The sequence below is a fragment of the Danio rerio genome, chromosome 4 (assembly GCF_052040795.2).
Source record: "Danio rerio strain M-AB ecotype USA chromosome 4, GRCz13ab, whole genome shotgun sequence".
Classification (NCBI taxonomy): Eukaryota; Metazoa; Chordata; class Actinopteri; order Cypriniformes; family Danionidae; genus Danio; species Danio rerio.
The window spans coordinates 53,095,171-53,111,450 of record NC_141024.2 but is presented as its reverse complement, the minus strand read 5'-3'; the positions used below and the strand labels follow the sequence as shown (position 1 = coordinate 53,111,450).

The 16,280-nt window shown below is 37.6% G+C and overlaps 3 protein-coding genes across 6 annotated transcripts in view; 2 read left to right on the top strand and 1 right to left on the bottom strand.

Moving 5' to 3' along the window:
- LOC137490924 (uncharacterized) overlaps positions 1-16,280 on the bottom strand; it is a 671,652-nt gene that overhangs the window by 402,071 nt on the left and 253,301 nt on the right. The gene's annotated exons all lie outside the window — the stretch shown is intronic.
- si:dkey-151g22.1 overlaps positions 1-16,280 on the top strand; it is a 472,026-nt gene that overhangs the window by 334,945 nt on the left and 120,801 nt on the right. The window lies entirely within an intron of this gene.
- LOC108183685 (uncharacterized) overlaps positions 1-16,280 on the top strand; it is a 301,560-nt gene that overhangs the window by 271,727 nt on the left and 13,553 nt on the right. The gene's annotated exons all lie outside the window — the stretch shown is intronic.

Sequence of the window (16,280 nt, the reverse complement as noted above, 5' to 3'; positions counted from 1 at the left end):
TGGGGGGAAAATAAACAGGGGGGCTAATAATTCTGACTTCAACTGTAACTGGAAAGGAATATATGAACCTATCAGTTTACAATACATTGATGCCCTGTTTCTCTAGGCGTAATTGGTGATATAGGTCAGCAATGTTGGACCATTATTGCCTTTTTAGCTTATAAGTAGAGGACAGAAACTAGCCAGACTGTGATGTGTGAATTGTTGAGTGGGCAAAATAAAATATTAAAAAATGTCAGTATTTTTAGTGAGTGTACTTTTTTTGTTTTTATTTTTGCCATAATAAAAAAAATAACTGTAGAGCAATGTAAGTTCTGTTGCCATTAATATTTAACTTTAACTTTAATATAAACAAAAGCAAGTAATGCATCATTTAGATTTAATAAATTATAAAAATAATTAAAACAATTAAATTTAAAATCTTCAATGATATTAATGACGACCTACTTCCGGAAACTTTCCACTTCTCTGTTTGTCCGTCTGCTTTTACTGTCTGTTTCTTTTCATCGCCCCCTGTCATTTAAAAGAATATAATAAAGGTGAACGTACCAAGTATAAAAGCCTTATCTGTTTCATGAGGTGCGCGAGTATTGCAGACTAGCAGCGGGAACACATCAAATCTCTTCCACCCGACAGAACATACTGAGAATCAGAAGCAATGACAGAAGATGAGGCATCATATTAGTTTAAACCAACCTGTCGCCTCACCACCATCCTCCTTCCCGACACCGAAATCAACATATAAACATATACATATAAACTTGATGCATGCATATTGCATATTATTATTTTTTTCGTGTGGGGTGGGGAAAAAAAAGATTTTTAAAACTATTTTTAATTAAATAACATTTGAAAAATCTTTATAAACTAAACATCAAAGAACAATATTAACTATGCAAATTATTAACAATATAAATAGCCATATATAAAATAAATAAATAGCCAAAGCTATATCACTTCTGTTTTCTTTGTAACAAAATACTGTTGAAAAACCATCAGAACTAAACTCCATTGTTTAGATGGTTCAAGCATGTTGAAAATTATTTTTCAATCAAGTTCTCTTACAAAGAAAAAGTAAATTAAATAGCTAGGGATGCTCATTTCCTTAATTTTGCTAACCGACAACCGCCTCTCATTAATCGGTTATTAACGGTTAACTGGTCAGATTACTATTAATTTTATATTAAATAAATTGACGTGTCTATTTTGTGTATGACACATTAAATATTGCATTTTAAAATACTGATATATTTTTATATGTTAATAGCGGAACAGAACAACAGAGCATCTTCACGCACCTGCAGTGTTTAGCACAGAAGAGCAGAATAATCTAAATAAAATGAATAAAATAAATAGGACTGCCCTAAATTATTTTTACTTACATCCACATACACACGCACATACATGACTCGATATGTGCATATACTCCCACATTAACACACACACATGCATATAAACTTTATCTCTGCATGTACTCGATCCTCGCATAAACGGCCAAATTAACACTCACATACACATAAACTCACTGCATGCTGGCATATAGCACTCACTCAAACTTACAAAATAAAATTCACAAACATATTCATCAGGAATCTGGTTATTGCAAAGCTGATGAAATAGAAAGAATGTGATATATAAAGGGATTTAATCTGTTAAATAATGAAAATGTGTTTCATAAAATAATATAACATATTAGTGTATATAAAAAGACTATATAAAATAAATAAGAACTATTTTATGGTAAACCTTTTAATTTATTAGGAAATTACATAAACAAATATAAATAGTCAGATAGAACCCTTAAATGGCGTTCAAAATAAAAAGCAACTATAATCAAACAACTCTTTTTCTATTGCAAATATTGATGTAGCCTATACTCTTTTTGATTTTATTTTTTTATTATTATAATTATTTATCTTTTTCTTTGTTTTTTTTTACAATGTGGATGTCATAAATGTAAGGTTTTGGTATTATTTTGATTGTTATATATTTAGCGTATACAAAAAAATAGCTTATAAAAGTTTCTGTTCATGTTGGGCAAGCTAACCTCCATGAACTGTCTATTTATTATTTATTTATTTATATATATATATATATATATATATATATATATATATATATATATATATATATATATATATAAATAAATAAGCATAGCCTGAGAGTTTTATTTATTTGACAGTTTATTTCACATTTCTTGTTTGTAAAGGCTAATAAAAAAGTGAACATACATTTTTGTATTGTTTTTATTTAAAAAAAAAAAAAGTTATAAGAGCCTGGATGTACTATAGACTGCAAGGTCACTTTACAATAAGGTTCATTAGTTAGTGTTTATTAAAACATTTACTAACATGAACAAACAATGAACAATATATCTGCTACTGTATTTGTTCATGTTAGTTAACGTTAGTTAATGAAAAGTAGTTCATTGTTAGTTCATGTTAACTCAGGGTGCATTAACTAATGTTAACAAGCATGGACTTGGATGTTAATAATGCATTAGTAATTGTTCAATTATGATTAATAAATGCTGTACATGTGTTGTTGTGCATTAACTAATGAACCTTATTGTAAAGTGTTACCGACTGCAAATTCAGTTTGCAGACATTTGTAGGTACAGACATCCATTGTGTGTATTCTTTGCAGTTTTTTCCTGTGTTTTAAATTTTGTCCATATCAATATCGGAAGTATATCGTATCGACCGAAATTAAGAAATATATCATAATATAAGTTTTTGCCACATCGGCCAGCCCTAGCTTCATTTAAGATTTCCCTCAGATTTTGACTTACAGTTCCGTATGATCTGATGAGATGCTACACGCACAGGCTTTTCTGATTAGTTTTGAGGTTTGATTGATTCATTCAGTTGTATTTATGTAAAAGTGAAGTCTGATAAAAATAAATATTCTCATCAGGAATAAAACCACCTGTTTTTATACCCTTGCTGGCTCTGCTTAGCTGTAGCTATACAGTTAGGTCTGCTACTGTTATTTTGAACAGGGTAGGCTACTTCATTAGGGCTGTAACGATACACCAAACCCACGATTCGGTTCGTATCACGATTTTTGACCCACGATTCGATTCGTATCACGATTTTTTATTTTATTTTTTTCGTGTGGGGTGGGGAAAAAAAAAAGATTTTTAAAACTATTTTTAATTAAATAACATTTGAAAAATCTTTATAAACTAAACATCAAAGAACAATATTAACTATGCAAATTATTAACAATATAAATAGCCATATATAAAATAAATAAATAGCCAAAGCTATATCACTTCTGTTTTCTTTGTAACAAAATACTGTTGAAAAACCATCAGAACTAAACTCCATTGTTTAGATGGTTCAAGCATGTTGAAAATTATTTTTCAATCAAGTTCTCTTACAAAGAAAAAGTAAATTAAATAGCTAGGGATGCTCATTTCCTTAATTTTGCTAACCGACAACCGCCTCTCATTAATCGGTTATTAACGGTTAACTGGTCAGATTACTATTAATTTTATATTAAATAAATTGACGTATCTATTTTGTGTATGACACATTAAATATTGCATTTTAAAATACTGATTTATTTTTATATATTAATAGCGGAACAGAACAACAGAGCATCTTCACGCACCTGCAGTGTTTAGCACAGAAGAGCAGAATAATCTAAATAAAATGAATAAAATAAATAGGACTGCCCTAAATTATTTTCACTTAAATAATTAATTTATATTACAAAACGAAAATACTGACTGATTCTTTTTAATAACCGGCATAGGCTTTTTTTTCCAATCATATGTTTTTTTCTTCCGTCAAATAAAAATAGCTGACTTCCTCAAATTGCTTGCTCCACGGAAAATATGCATTTATTTAATGCCCCACTGTTATTATTATAATCACAAAACCTTTACATTTTTAATAGAAATCATTATTTTAAAGATTATGTCCTGATATAGCCTATGGTTTCCTCTCTCTCCCTCGCGGTTCAAGTGCATATGTAGACTTTTTGTAAACAGTTTGTTTAAATATGATATTGCATTAATCTGCGTACATGCTTTAAGCTGTAAAATAAAAAGTAAAGCCTATTTGTTGCGTTTATTACGCAGATCCAGGTCAACATAAGCGCTGGTTTAGTATCAACAGGTCTGTATCAAACAGCAATATTCTTCTTCCATTTTGCTTCTTTGGCAAATGTGTCTGTAGCGGTCTGTAGGCACGGGTTATACGTTATCGTCCCGCAAATTAAGTATGCCTTGCAGTTAAACAAGTGGCCGAAAACGAGGCGCACCTAACTGCCTTTATGTTGACATGAAACGACTGAATCAGCTGGGTATCGATTGTGCAAAAGTGTTGCTGTCTGTGTTGTTACAATTGTAATATTTAATACTATTGTGATATTCAAGATTTGTATATTCATACAGCTCTGGATAACCTAAAACAGCGATTAGACCTTCAGAGCGGCATTAATGCGTCCTCAAGTAAAGCGAAACTGCTATAAACTCCAGCAAGATAGAGTGATTATATGCAGAGCCATATACCTTTATCTCTAAATAAAGTATAACTATAGAAACTGTGTTTATTTTAACTGAAAGCTTCATCGTGTTTTCTGACCTCACGCACCTGTCAGTCAGCACTCTCAAAGGTTCAAACAGAAAGCGCACTGCACGGTTACAGAAAAGTTTGGCTGTTACCTGACATCTGGTGAACGCCCATTCCTCTCTGCGCAGCCACATTAACAGTGTGAGCAAATCATCGTATATGCACTGAAAATCCAGCCGCTTTGACAGCATTGGCAATGTTTCTGGCGTTGTCTGTTGTCAAGCGGGGTTAAGTTGGTTTTGTTTTTGATATTCTTGACACATTCAGACGGCCCCTTACTAAGAGCTCCGTGCGAGCTCTCCCGGCTAAATATTGCGAGGGCTTAAACGGAGCAGTGCTTGTAATGTCGAACGAAAAAAAGTGTTAATTAGCTCAACTGTTGCAGGCACACGTGACGTTATTGGAAAGGTATCACGGGGTGTGTCGCGATTCTCCCTTATCACACCGCGACACAGGATCGTAGATCTGAGTGTCGCGATTTCGATTTTATATCGTGTATCGTTACAGCCCTATACTTCATTTATCTTATTATAACAATAATTTGCCGAAAATTATGCCTTAAATGAGCAGTATTTTAAGGGTAATTTTAATCCAAATGATTACAGTCACAACTATTAAAAAACACAAGTTGTAATAAAACTGGGTGGTAATTGGATACTGAAAATCCCATACTTGTTTTATAATTTAAATTTTGATTCCTCATCAAATTTCTGCATATTTTTTCACCTGCTACTCTAAGAAACTGCTGACTCTCCACAAATACTTGGTTAACTTGTTAAACAAATGTAGTCTGGTTTGGTGATGTTAGTAATGTATAGAAAAATGCAAAGCAGAATTCTCCTGAGCTCATTAACCCACTAATGACAGCCACTTTGTGATGGCTTTTAAGGTGGTTATTGAGGTTTGTTGTGTTACCTTGAGAAGATTGGACTAAACAGGAGCAAAGGCTACCTGATCAACATTACATTCATCATCAAAAAAAAAAAAAAAAACACTTGCACTGTAAATGCAGTCACTCCATGCTTGTGTTGCGTTACAATCCGTAAACTCCACTCATTAAAAAAACAGCTTGGTGTTTATACTGTAAATGATCGTGGGCCACAAATATCATAATTGTTTTGATAATACGACTAACCGTGTAGCCCTAACATGTAGCCACTCTTTTGAGCACATCTTGCAGTCCATCTCTAAACAAATGTTTAGATTATTATTTAAGCTGCTCTCCAGCGGCGAAGTACCTGGCAGAGTAGCGAATTAAAAAAAATTTGCAGAAACTGGAAAAGAGAACTCAAATTTAAAATTATATAAAAAGTATTGGATTCTTAAACAAGTATCTCATATGTACAGCTTTTTCTATAGGACTTTTTCCAGCTGTGGTGACAGGCCTTTATTACACGGATCTGCCAACTACCTATGGTGTTATTTCAATGACAAATGGAAAAATGTTGTGAGTGCAACATTACAAGTCGAGATGCGACCTGACGTAAAGTGAGACAGCTATAAACTCCAGCAGGATAAAGTCATTATATGCAGAGCCCTAGAACTTTATTTATATAGTATAATAATGGAAACTGTTCATCATAACTAAAAGCTACAGTACGTCATGTTTGCTGGCCTCATGCACCTGTCAGTCAGTCAGCACGTAACCCTAAAGGGTTTAACAGATATCGCACAGCACTACTACGGTTACAGAAAAGTTGTAATTGTCATATAACTGTTATAATTGACTTACCTTTTAATACGTTGTAGTGCGATTTATAACCTGGTATTTCAGAAAGAAAAAAAACACACGACCTAATGTTTTGAATGAGAAACTTTAATGAAGCCGTGTGTTACCGCCCAAACTCAAAACTGGCTCGAATAACAACATTCAACCTTTAAGCCGAACATATGAAAGCCACACACATTTGAGTTGATAAATTGACATTCCGTCAATACGTTTAATTTTCATAAATCATAAGTTTTCAAAGGAGACAAAACATTAATGAAAATCAAGCAGACAGGTAGGGCAGCTAAGGTAAACAGGGTCTGACTATACTGTTTTAAATGGACAAATCTAACCTAAACTCCCGTGAAAGGAATAAAAACAGGTGAGTCCTGTGGGCCACTGCTTACCTTCGCTAAATGAAGTTTATTCATAAACTAATTTCGAGAGGATCACGTGCTTATGATTTATCACGGCCAGTCTCGCATTTGCTAATCACTAATCTTCCAATCATATGAGCCCTAAGCCACTATAAATAGCCTTAGTTTTCAGTTCACTTTATCTTCGTTTGGAAGAAACCCCCCTCCTCCCCTATTCTCCTCCTTTACCTGTGATTGGGCGGCACGGCGGTCCAGTGGTTAGCACTGCGAGCCACACAGCAAGAATACTGCCGGCCCTAGTTCCATAGGACCGGTGGGTGTTTCTGTGGGGAGTTTGTATGTCCTCCCCGTGTCCGCGTGGGTTTTCCCCAGGTTCTCCGGTTTCCTCCCACCATCCAAAGACATTCAACATACATAACAATCAAGCTTGTCTAATCCCTTACGTTCCCTTAGCTACAGCAGCAGGGGAGTTCTTAGATCCACCGAGCTCGGGCTCCCTTCTTGCTCTGCCAACGGGAGGAAGCCCCGGGCTCGAGGAGCCCTTGAGCTCAAGGCTCTGTCCCGGGACAGCATGCCAAATAAGCTTTGTAAATCATCAGCTAAGTGTGAACTCTTGAAACTAAAAAAATAACAAAACGTGACTATGAAAAATAAACCCCTACCTGCTACAAAACAAAGTATCAAAATAAACTAGTTAACACATTACGAACATTACTAAGAATCAAAAGGTTAACAGGAACAAAAAACTCAATGGCGCAGCATCTAGATGGATGATCGCTGGGCTTGCGGAACACTGCCTGCCATACCGCCTGAGCGCAAGCCACCACCGAGCTGAGGGAGGGCGAGAGACTGCAAGACAGAGAAAGAGAGAGAGACTGAGCCGCCATTGCTGTCAGCCTTATATACTGGGAATCCCCAGTGACGTCACGGGCATCATCCAATCCTGGATAAGCCGAGTACAAACACTTCTCCTAGAACTCGATCGCAACAAGCACAAACCGGCAATATATAAATAGATTGATTAAATAACACAGACCCACGTAACACCATTCACCTTAAGTGAATAAATTGTAGAGAAGAAAAAACATCTTACCTAAAACAAAAACGACAATTTATTTTATCAGACGCGTGATAAAGCGTCCGCAATAGCATTATCCTTTCCACGGATATGCCGAATGTCTAGTTGAAACGTTTGTAAAAACAAACTCCACCTCATCAAATGCTGGTTGTGGTTTTTCATCCGACTAATGAAAAGGGGTTGTGATTTGTGTAGACAATTAAAGGATACGAAACAGAACCAATACAAACATCAAAATCTTGGAGAGCAAGGACAAGTGCGAGCACCTCCTTTTCAATGGTTGAGTAACCTCGCTGATGTTTATTAAATTTCCGCGAGAAGAAACAGACAGGGTGTTCGATTCCATTTATTTCTGCCTGGAGGAGAACAGCTCCTGCACCAGTGTCACTTGCATCAACAGCAAGAATAAAAGGAGAAGAAAAATCGGGCGCAGATAGAACTGGAGAACTAATCAAAATGGTTTTAATTTTCATAAAAACTCATCTGACATTCCTCAGACCATTTGAATGGTACTTTAGGACTGAGAAGGTCAGTTAAGGGACAAGCAACTACAGAAAATTTTTTACAAAAATTTCTGTAGTATCCAACCATCCCATAAACGGCGCGTAGTGGGCACTGGAAAACTATGAATTGCCTCAACCTTCGACTCCACCGGACAGATTTGTCCACCACCCACAACTTTCCCAAGATAAGTCACAGTTGTCTGACCGAATTCACACTTTGCCAAATTGATAGTGAGGTTGGCACTCGACAGACCGTTGAATAAGGTCTCTAGCTGTTCTATATGCTCAGACCAAGACATGCTATAAATAACCAAGTCATCCAAATACGCTTCGATGTTCTGCAAGCCTTCAATTACGCGGTTTACGAAACGTTGGAAGGTGGCCAGTGCGTTTCGAAGGCCGAAAGCCATTACAGTGTAATTTAGAAAACGATGCCATGTAACACAGCATATTTCTTTAGCACGGTCACTAAGGGGCACCTGCCATTAGCCTTGGAGCAGATCAATTTTTTAAACAAAAACCGCATTCCCAACGCGATCCACGCAATCCTCCATACGAGGTAAAAGATAACTATCAGGCTTGGTGAGATCATTTACACGTCTAAAATCAGTGCAAGATCGAAATGTGTTGTCAAATTTCTTTACAAGCAAACAGGGTGAACTCCATGGACTAAAGCTTGGTTTAGCGATGTTATTTTCAAGCATAAAATTGACCTTTTGCATCTGTTCTCGCTTTTCTGGACTTACCCGATAAGCATGCTGTTTTATTGGCAACGCATCACCCATTTCAATATCATGTTCAATTAAAGACGTACGGGTAGGAACATCTGAGAATAAATCAAGATGATTTTCAATAAGACCAACCACTTCCGAACGTTTAGCAACTGTTAAATAGGAAAGATAAAAGTCAAGGTTTTGGACAATCTCAGAATTTTTTTGTTTTCCCACCACTAACTCAGGAGCAGGAAACTCCACGTCTTCCTCCTCCAACAACACGCCGTCAGCAAGCATGGAAGACAAAGGACTGATCAACGGATCAGTTCAGCACCGGACAGCGCACAGTGATCAGGAATTTTTGCACCGGATAGTGCCTCGTCAGTCAACAGAGTCTCTGTGGGCAACACAGTTGAAACAGCAGCATTCTCTCTAGACACATTTGATGATCAATCAAAGTAAGGCTTAAGCATGTTTATGTGACACAGCTGAGTTTTTTTCTTTCTTTGAGAAGTAGCAATCACATAGTCAAGTTTACTCACCTTTTCTTTAACTACATACGGGCCATAATAGCGAGCCTGCAATGCAGAACCCAACACTGGCAATAGAACGAGCACCTTATCACCTGGAACAAAATTGCAAAGTTTAGCGTGCTGATCAAAACGGCTTTTCATTTTCTGCTGAGATATTTGCATATTCTCCTTGGCGATTCTGCATGCACGGTGCAACTTGGAACGGAACTCTGAAACATAGTCAAGGACATTTTGTGCACTCGAATTGTTAGACCGATGATCTTTAATTGGCTTTAACGGGCCCCGGAACCATGGGGCCCGTTAAAAATGTCCATAGACAAGGTCCGCTGGGCTAAAGCCTAACAATTCCTGCACTACCTCCCTAGCTGCAAATAAAACCATTGGCACCCCATCATCCCAGTCTTTTTGGAATTCCAGATAAAAAGTATGTAGTATCAATTTTAGCGTCTGATGGAACCTTTCCAGTGCTTCTTGGCTTTCAGGGTGATAACAGCTTGAAGTGGAGTGTTGAATGTGCAGTTGGTTCAGTGCCTGTTTAAAAATATGAGACATAAAATTAGTTCCTTGGTCCGATTGTACTGTGCACGGAAGACCAAACAGTGAAAAGAATTTGACCAAAGCCTTCACAACAACAGGGGCAGTAATTTTGCGCAGAGGGATCGCCTCCGGAAAACGCGTTGAAGTGCACATAATCGTAAGCAAATATTGATTGCCAGATTTTGTACGTGGTAAAGGTCCTACGATATCTACCATCACCCGCTCAAAAGGTTCAGAAAAGACTGAAATAGGACACAAAGGTGCTGGTGCAATGTCTTGATTTGGCTTACCAGTCACTTGACACACGTGACAGCTTCTGCAGTGATTTGACACATAACGCTTTAAGCCTGGCCAGAAAAAATGTAAGTATGCGATCAAACTTTTTATTAACCTCTAAGTCAGTGGTTCCCAACCTTTTTCTCTGGCCCCCCCCCCAGAGAATATACAATATATATATATTACTGTATGTGTGTATGTGTATTTAGATAGGCTTTGTCATACTGTCTAATCTTTTTCTTCGCCTCTGAAGAATCATTACATTGACGTTTGTCTGCCATTTTTGTTTTAATTTTGCCTTTACGAGAAGTTGGACAAGCACATTGCGCAAGTGAGCAAAATGTAAAAAATTATTTAGAGTTATTTATTTTAATTATTTTTACTATTATGTTGGAATTTTAAGCATGTGTTTTGATTTTTTTTTTTTTGGTACCTAAAAATACATATATTCCTGAGAATTTTTTTTATAAATATTTCCCAAATTATGTTTAACAGAACAAGGAATTTAACAGTATTTCCTCTAATATTTGTTTTTCTTCTAGGCTTATTTGTTTTATTTTAGCTAGAATAAAAGCAGGTTTAAATATTTTGAAACCTATTTTAAGATCAATATTATTAGCCCCCTTAAGCAATATATATTTTTGATTGTCTGCAGAAGAAACTACTGTTATACAATGACTTGCCTAATTACTCTAATTAAGCCTTTGAATTGCACTTACATTTGAATGCTTATATTTTGAAAAACATCTACTAAAATATTATGTGCTGTCATCATAGCAAAGATAAAAGAAATCAGTAATTAGAAATGAGATATCAAAACTATTATGTTCAGAAATAAGTAAAAAAAAAAACTTCTTTCCATTAAACAGAAATTGGGAGGAAAAGGGTTGCTAATATTCAGGAGGGCTAATAACTCTGACTTCAAGTGTATATATACAGTTATTTTCCACCCTGCAAAGGAAAGAGAAATAAATACAATAGAATAAAAATATAAAACAAACTGTGCTTTAAAGGGTCACGAAACACCAAAACACATTTTTTGAGCTGTTGACAGTCGTATATGTGTCCCACACTGCTAAAAACACTATTAGGACACCTATATTTCACTAAAAAGTGTAAATTGGTTGTTTTTGCGTTATTTCAAGCAAATTCGTACTTCCTGTTTGAAACGAATTTTTGAAGCTGCGTCACGGTCATGACATAATAGCGTTGTATTCCAGCGTGCAGACTGGGCGTCTGTGCCAGAGTGTGCCTTATTACGTCTTACAGTGTGATGCATTAATGCATGAGTAAGGCTTGGTTCAAACCAATCAGCGCGCTCTATTGTGCAACTTCATTAATATTCATTAGTGTCACCGTCTTTACACCACAGAGACGCCACGTTGTGTTGGCAAAACAAGCGTGAAGTGTTGCTTTTACAGTTTGCTGCCATTAAGTTTCGTTTTCATTTTCTCTCTGTGAGAGCTTATCTGGATCACGTGTGGATTACAGTGTACGCGACGCTCGACAACAATAATTTACGTGTCTAAGGGGGATTATTGTTTACCTGAGAGCTGTTCTCATCTGCAAACGCTGAAATCCGGATTCCGGATGTAGTCTTCTCTTCATAAAGACGCAGCTCTAGTTGCTGGTGATTGTCCTGTCTCTACAGATTTGGTAAGTGAGCGACCAGTGCTCTTTGTATATTCAGTTTGTTCGTATCAAATAAGTTAACTATTGCATTGAGTGCAAACATGTTAGCACCGCATTTTGTGACCGGAATAACACACGCGGCTTTCGGACGCTACCTGCCGTGTGCATCTAAGTTTCCGGGAAATGCGGAGTTTTTTTTCCGTCATTCGCCGTGCGGTATCAAACATTGCATGAAAAATACACGCTTAGAGCAGTTCCTCGAATCAAATATCTCATTTGTCGCGAGGGGCATGAATGAATTCCCTGAATGAAAGAGCCGAACTGCAGTTAAAGTCCGACATTTAATAATTTGGCAAATAATTCGACTACAGATGTCCATGTAGGTTAAACACCATCCCTTTCTCCTGTGTATTTTGACTGAAACTCGCGCGTGCCCAAATAGACACTCCCACACCCTCCCACTTTAGTTTTTCCGACACTCCCCCCTAAACATAGCTGGACACGCCCACTTTTCTGACTTTTTCCAAAGAAGAGGTGTGAAAACACCCTGCTGAAACGAGGGGGTTTCATGGCCCTTTAAGCATCTCCGCTGTAAGAAAAAAACTTTAGCTATAAAAATCCTACAGTCAAGAGCAGAGAAACATTTTCTCGTTATGTTTGATTAATGATAATAAAAACAGGCGGCAGCAGGAATATTTTGCGCTGTCTCTTTAATGGTTTCTCTTTCACGTCTTTTGATCCTCAACTCGTTTGTTTATTACACAAATGAGGGTTAATGTAAATAATCACTAAACACCGCGTTTTGACACCTATTTGACCATTAAAGCGCTCACGTTAAGATGACTAGATGTCTGCGCTCCTCTGCTCGTCTCAGGGTGCGAATGAGAGCAAATGCTGACCGGCCGCATGCTTCAGACTGCGTGTGCGTGTTGCACACACACATAAGCACGCGGTCTTTCGCAACACATACAACTGGAAAGGGGGCGGTATATGATGCATATAATTGTTCATCTTGATTAATGCTTTTTTATAATCGTTTGAAATCGAAATCGGATTTTGGATTAATTGTACAGCCTCATATAATAGTGGAGCATTTTTATGCCTTTTTCTACCTCAACACTTATCCTCTCCCGCGCCCCCCTTGTGAACTCTGGGACCCCAGGTTGGGAACCACTGCTCTAAGTGACCAGCAAAAGGGTTATCATGCACGAGTCGAAGAATTTCAGGTTGATAAGAGGTAGGCACTACTGTCTGCTTAACGATCTGCCACCCATCTTCAGCAGTTGCGGTGGATGGTTTCTATTTCCTCATCAACACACCATCATTCACACTGTATCCTTGAGATACATCAAGTTCCTCAAAATGAATCACAGCTTCAAAGAGGGTTGCAATAGTTCCATCTTTCCTCTGTTTACTAATAAGCTGCTCGCGTGAAAGAGACAATTTAGCAGACTCGGCATGTTCATTAACTGTAACGGCGATGTCTGAACTGTTATAAGTATTTGAACGCTTACCTTCTAAAGAATTTTAAGCAGAGTGGAACAAATATTTCAAATCCTATTCTCCTTCCGACTTAAGATACACCTCTTTCAATCTCTGAGCCGTAGCGCAAGTAACAGTGCACGAAGGAAATACATCTGGGTATTTCTGCATTAGATCATCAGGGGTCGTACAAGGAAGAGGAACATCAGTCACCTCAGGGCTGGCAAAAACTTTTCCTCCCGCTAAGTCATTCCCCAAAATAAAAGTGACATCTCGAAAAGGAATACATGGTCGCACACCAACAACGACGCGGCCAACAACAAGGGAAGATTCAATTTCAATCTCGTGCAAAGGCACGTTCTTGAAGCCCATTTAAAAACCCTGCACCAAAACATTCGAACCAATAGAGCTTTGCTCCGACAAAGGCAATACTCCTTCCAGAAGAAAACTTTAAGCAGCTCCTGTGTCACAGAGAATTTTAACTGGTTTTCCACTGCTAGAATTACCCACCAAAGACACAAATCCATCCAAAATAAATGGATCATACCCCCGTTCAACATTTGTGTCAGCTTTCGCAGCAAGCACATCAAGTCCTTCTATTTGCGACGTAAACATCAACAAACTGACTGGTTTTGGGACACTCTTTTTCTTTTTAAGCAAATGGCATTCAGAACTTTTGTGTCCGCATTTTTTTGCAATTAACTCAATTATGGGAAAAATCTTAATCACAATTATTTTGTTCATAATTGTAATCATGATTATTAAAAATGATTATCAGTTAAAAGTCATTATTAGCCTCTTTAAGCAATACTTATTTTTGATTTGTGAGCGGGTCTTTCTGGTGTCCTTCGGGGGCGTAGTCAATGAAGGAATGGATGCAAAGAAATGCGTATAGTTTGAGTTATGTAGGTTATGTATGTTAGGTAGCAAGACCATATAGCTGAGACAGTAACTTAGAAACACAAAAAACTTTGACAAAAATCTTAAAATGAAACAAGTTTATTAAGCTACACACACAGTAAACTACTCTACGTAAAATAGACAAACATACAGACACACACACACAGTTCTGGAATGAGTGAATGACAGGATGAACAACTAAGGGTCCCAAATGTGAATGACAGGATGAACAACTCAGAGTCCCAAACGTCTTGCACTTGCTAAGTTCTTGGCATTGCAATCTGAGAAAACCACTAAGCAGAGAGTCTAAGGTTTACTGCTTAAACTTAATTTACACCAGTTTCGGCAAGGAATGAAATGTTGGTTTGTGTTTACTTGCGTTTTGATGACCAGTCTCATTCGTCAGCTGGTTGAGGGAAACCCCGGCAAAGCCGATCAATTGCAACGATGTCATGGCTGGGATGTCCTTTGTTGGAAAGGGTTTTTCCTTCGTCTTCTGGAGCGTAGGACTCGTTGTCCCAGTGACGGAGAATTTGCGGTCAGCATACTGAAAGGAAATCCTCTAGTGACTGCTCTTCTGTGGAAATAGGAAGACTTAGGAAGTCAGGGTTCAGGGAAATTGAATGCTGCTGGATGAGGCGGCATCCGAGTGTTCACGGGAACGCGGTTATACGAGCAGAACAGGGTCAGACTGAGTTTATGTGAGTCGCGAATGTACTTAAAGCAGCTTGAGCTCCTGTGAACGGGGTCTTGTTGCCGCAGTGAGGTAACGACAGACAGACGCAGGCTTTACCGGGTGATTCTTCGAAGAGCGATGTCCGGCAGGCATGTTGTAAAGACGGGAAGTGTGCACCGCAAAGGTTGTGCCTAGAAAACCCCTCGTGAAGCCAAAGCGAAAGCCACAAAACTTTACATCATTGAATTTATATAGTGGGCAGAATTTAACCCAGCTCATTGTTATTGTCCAATGGCCGTTGCTACTGAGCGAGACCATGCATTTCTTTTCCCTGGTTGTTATGGTGCTAATCCCCGGACAGGAAAAGGGGTGGGAGGTCAACCGGAAAGACACAAATGTGTCTTTTTTCTTACTTTGGGTGTAAGATTTAATTTGGCGTAGTCATGAGAGTCCCAAATGGCCAGAATCCCTGATAGGCCATTATTACTAAGTAACTGGGGGTGACAACAGTTCTTTGTCTTATAAGGGGGAAGAAGAGTGTGTGTTAGAATTAAGCCCCCGGTGATACTTAATTAGGAAGGAGACGAGGTAGCGCAACAAGGCTTCATGACTGCTTATTGTTAACGCTAAAAACATGGCGAGTTCCTACACTTTATACTTTCACCCATTTCCGTTTTGCTGTCCCATTGGTGGAGACCAATTAAACAATGTTGACTGTCGTCACAGAAAACACCAACTATCATAAATGCATATGCCGTCATGGCTTTGCAATCTCTTTTTTTTTTGTTATAATAGAGGCCAATGGAGAAAAAAACAGCCATGAATATATCGAAAAGGGAGTAAATTTGCCCAGAGTGTATTGAGTTTTTTATTTTTTATTTCAAAGCATTTTTCCAGAATATGTCAAAATAAGATGTCCCCAAATATCAGTCCGTTTGCTAAAACAGAAAGTTTTGGACAAATTAAGCTTAAAAATCACCCCAGAATAGATGAAAAAAGACCCAACACCACACAAGGGAAAGGTGCACATTCCAGCCTTTATGCAGATCATATACAGGTATGTCTCATGTCTGCGAGGCAAATATTCAGCTGTTACCACAGAGCTTTTTTTTTCTGATGCATTTACCAGTCAGGCATAGAATGAACAAGTATTTCCTGTCTGCTTTACAAATTTTAGAAAAACATTTTGTTGTAATTATGAATAAATACAAATAAAAATAGGCCCCTTACAACTTTCAAATATGTGTCTTATCAATATGACTAAAATTACTTTTATGAGAAA